Here is a 4,872-nt window from a genome sequence, read left to right on the forward strand (position 1 = left end):
TAAAATTAATATTTATAAAATATATATATTTCCTTATTTAATGGATGATATATAATGTACACTATAAAAAGACTAAACAAAAAAAATCTTTTGCACCGCATAAAAATGTATATTCCCCAGTAATATTTTTTTAAATGTTTAACATATGATACTATCAACAATAAAAAAAGAAGAAAAAAGTCCCTATCCAGGCACAAGAGCTCAGTGTCTTTTTTTGTAAAGGCTCAGCGCATCTAAAATTATGAAACTGTATTAAATATGTAGAAAGGTATATAATTTGTATTAAATAGTATAAAAACATGTAACTATATTAAAGAAATAATAAAAAAAGTTGAAATAATCAAGTAAATATGTCGCTCACTCATATTAAGAACGTCATAAATAAAAAATTGTCAATTTTTCAGTTGTGCACGTCCTCAGAATGCCCAGAAAATATACTACATATATCCCAGCAAAAGCAACATATTTTTAACTTAATATTTACCCGCTACAGGGCACAAAGTGTTGTTTTTGTATTTTTGAAGAAAATGTATTGTTTAATTATTTTTTTAAATAAACTCAATATTTTTCAAATGAGAAAAACATTCAGGTTTTACCTGAAAAGATCTGGTGCACAGTAAAAAGTTCAATTAGTTGCTTGATATTTATTTTTAATAATATACATTGTATTTATTTTTAAACTTTAAAAACGATCTCCTGAAAAATCAAGTTTTTAGATTTGTGACGTTGTTGAAAGGAGTGAGAGATGTGTGTGTATTTGTGTAGCGTAGATAAAAACACGAGTGTATTCAAATGATATGCTGTTTTAAAATTGCAAAGAATTAATATTGTTAGCAAACGAATACTAAAAAAATCCTACCTTACATTAGTTTCATATTATTTTTTGACATATCATCAAAGATGAAGAAGAATATGGAAGTCTGGGCATTTACGGGGCTTACGACCGTCATAGGCTGGTTTAAGTGATCACTTTACACACGTGTAACATTCACCAATTCTACCCATTATTGACAACCACACTACTCAAATTCTTGGAAGTTCTATATATATGAACCAATTTAGAAACCTTGTTCATGAATCACTAGAACTTCACTAGAGACATCTATTGGTGAGATGTAAAGAAGCTTTTTATTAAGCAGAAACTCTTATATTAGTATGTGAGATCCGAAAATAATAATCCAGGATTCGGATCTCACATACTAATATAAGAGTTTCTGCTTAATAAAAAGCTTCTTTACATCTCACCAATAGATGTCTCTAGTGAAGTTCTAGTGATTCATGAACAAGGTTTCTAAATTGGTTCATATATATAGAACTTCCAAGAATTTGAGTAGTGTGGTTGTCAATAATGGGTAGAATTGGTGAATGTTACACGTGTGTAAAGTGATCACTTAAACCAGCCTATGACGGTCGTAAGCCCCGTAAATGCCCAGACTTCCATATTCTTCTTCATCTTTGATGATATGTCAAAAAATAATATGAAAATAACTCCTGTAATTGGAGATAATCCAGATTTTGTGAACAAGTATTTGGACACACTCAAAATGTTACATTAGTTTATTAATTAAAATGTAATAAATACATTTTTCTCAAGGCCATGTAGGGTCATACATCTCGAAGTAAAAACTCTCATTACATACCAATATGGATCTTTGGATCATTAATCTCAGTAAATACAGATCTGATAGCGTCACAATAGACCTAATCATTAACTTACTAATTACCTTAACAAAGGACTGATTGACTTAACTTAACTTAAGTGGCGAAAATGATTGATCATTAATTTGACGTTTTGATTGATGCCTTTTTGGATTTTTTCCTTCATAATCGTCTTAAAATATAATAATTTTATGAATATAATTACTTACAACCCTTATCCGCACCCAATGGTGCATAGAGCACTGCATCGAATTGACGCAGTGTTATCTTGATCATTACTTACATGAAGGCAAGGTGATCACTCTTGCGCTTCAGGAACCAGTCCAGGGTAATATTAAATAAATATTACAGTGTAAAATCACTTATATTTATTTTCGCCCCTCTGGGAATCGAACCCGGGACCTCCAGCACGGTAGCTTAATACGCTGACCATTAAGCCACGGAGGCGGACAAAAACAAAGAGATAGGAGATAAAAATAATAGTTTTCATAAATTATTAAGAATATATAAAGTAGTTGCTGCATTAATATAGTAGTAGGAAGTTTAAACTAACTAACTAACTAACTAACTATCACGCCGCTTCCACGCAGGGGTAGGCAGAGAGAATCTCACTCTGTCTTTGCAAACATTCTTCACAAATTATAATAAAAAAATTTAATTTAAAATTTATATTTTTTTAAATGTTCAAGCACTACCTTCTGATTGCAAACAGCTATATATGGTATCAAAAGTTTTTACTTATGTCACTAGTCTGTTTTTGGTTGGTTGGAAGGTATTGTTTTTAAGCAATAAGCCCGCTAATGTAAATATTTGTTTTCTTTACAAAAAGTTTAAATAAATAAAATAAAAAATAAAAATAAAATATACAAAACATATTCCATTTTTTTGACATCTCAACATAGATGAAAAAGAATATGGAAGTTTGAGCATTTACAGGGCTTACAACCGTCATAGGCTTGGTTTAGTGATCACTTTACACACATGTAACATTCACCAATTCTACCCATGATTGACAACCACACTATTCAAATTCTAGAAACATCTTGATGTATTGATTAAACTTGTAACACAGTGTGTGACAATACCTACCCTACCTTACTAAGTTGTACCAGCTTACCTTAATACCTGCTTCTACCACCTACCCTAGTAAGTAGTACCTATCTTACTTTCCTACCTACCTGTACTGCCTACTCTAATTAATTAACTGTGCACGCCACTGCACGTTACTCTATAACACTATTCACACACTTGTTTACATTCTGTTGTAGTAATTGTCCTGACGAAGAGATAGATACGTCTAAAAACCGGTAGAGCAAAATCTCGGTAAGTGGTTATGTACCGATATTACATACATTTTAAACACGCAAAATGTTAATCACAGATATTTTATTTATTGTTTAGGCATTTACTTTGTGATAAGACACGTTAAATGATTAAAGAAACACTTGTTTTTATACCACTTGAGTTTATTTATGACTACTAGTTTCGGAACCTAAGCGTCCATCTTCATGTCTGAGTAAAACCTAGTAATATGAGTTATTATTCAGACCTGAAGATGGAAGCTTAGCTTCAGAAATTAGTAGTCATAGATAAACTCAAGTGGTATAAAACAAGTTCGAAAAACGGGTTCGATTCCCAGGGGGGGTCAAATAAATATAAGTGATTTTTTTCACTCTAATATTTATTTAATATCACCCTGAACTGGTACCTGAAGCGGAAGGCCGATCACCTTTCCTTCATATGTTAACGATCAAGATAACACTGCGTTTATATGCAGTGCCCTATGCACCATTGGGGTGCGGATAAGGGTTTGAAGAATAAAACAAGTGTTTCCTTAATCATTTTAATCACATGCGAGTTGTTTTTTTTAATGAAATTATATTTAATTAATAGCAAGACAGTTTCAACATCACCTATCTCCATTTTTACTAAGAACGCTCTCACATATCATTATGTATGGTATGTATAACCAATAAAATCACTTAACCATTTTGAAATTTCCATTATGAAGCCAGTTAAAAACCTTCAATTACCGAAATCGTGCAAGTCACTGTTGTGTTTTTTTCTTGTTTTGATAATATTCACTTGGTTTATTATTCAATTATGTTCTTGAATGATTTTTTATTGATATCTTAACAAAGATGAAGAATAATGTAGACGCCTGGGCATTTACAGGGCTTACAACCTATCTCAGGTTGGATTAAGTGATCTATTTACACATGTGTAACATTCATCACTCTACCCATGATAAATAACCACACTACTCAACTTTCGGAACTAGTATATATCCTTAAATTAGCACGATCCTTCTTATGTGAGTTCTCGGCACCATTTATGGCTGAGTTAAGTAAGCATTTTATTTCAAATTAAACTGTCTATGGCATTTTCAAACTAATGCCATAAGAAGACGAAACAATTGTCACAAATTTTATTTTTGTGTGTTTATTTTATAATATAATAAAATACAAGTTAGTAGATTCTTAAAATGGGTGTTTGATTTTGACATTTAATATATAAATTAAAATGGAGTTCTATAAATTAAACGCCATTTTTTAAAAAATATTTAAATGTTTATTTAGATTTCATAAAAAAATATTTAAAATATATTCGATTTTGCTCTTCATAGACCATTAATGTGAATACCTGCTCACATTTTTTTTCTTAAGACTACCAAGTGTGTTAGTCGTCAAGTTAGCAAGCCTGCCCGGCGCGCTGTCATAGTCTGTGCGCGCGATGCGTATTAAAGCATTCAGACCAGATTTTCAACACTACTTTGAATCATCAGTACTACTTAAAATATATATATATTTTTATAAATTATAACTCTTTTTATAAAATAAAATATGAACAGCCAATTTGTTTGGTAAGGCGTCCGATTTGGTAAGTAAAAGAATTAAAAAGGTCAAATTTGACGTTCAAAACCTGTATTACACAAAACAAGCGACGAATGATGAGGAGATTGTCATACTACCGTACCACAAAGTCAACAATGCTTTCAAAATACAAAAAAAAATCAGTCTGAAGAGAATAAACGCATACGAAATGACGTATGGAGCTAGTTATGTCTTTGTTTTAATTATGATTAGCTACCCCATTTGGTCGAATGTCAAAACACAAACGATTGACGTCATTACGGGGATGCGTTTCCATCCCTCGTCTGTAACTGTCAACATGAATGGTAGTTTACTGGCGTAATTGAGTTCTCCCTCTGCA

This window comes from Brachycentrus maculatus, unplaced genomic scaffold, assembly GCF_059751285.1.
Source record: "Brachycentrus maculatus isolate JH-2025_06_01 unplaced genomic scaffold, ASM5975128v1 h1tg000198l, whole genome shotgun sequence".
Classification (NCBI taxonomy): Eukaryota; Metazoa; Arthropoda; class Insecta; order Trichoptera; family Brachycentridae; genus Brachycentrus; species Brachycentrus maculatus.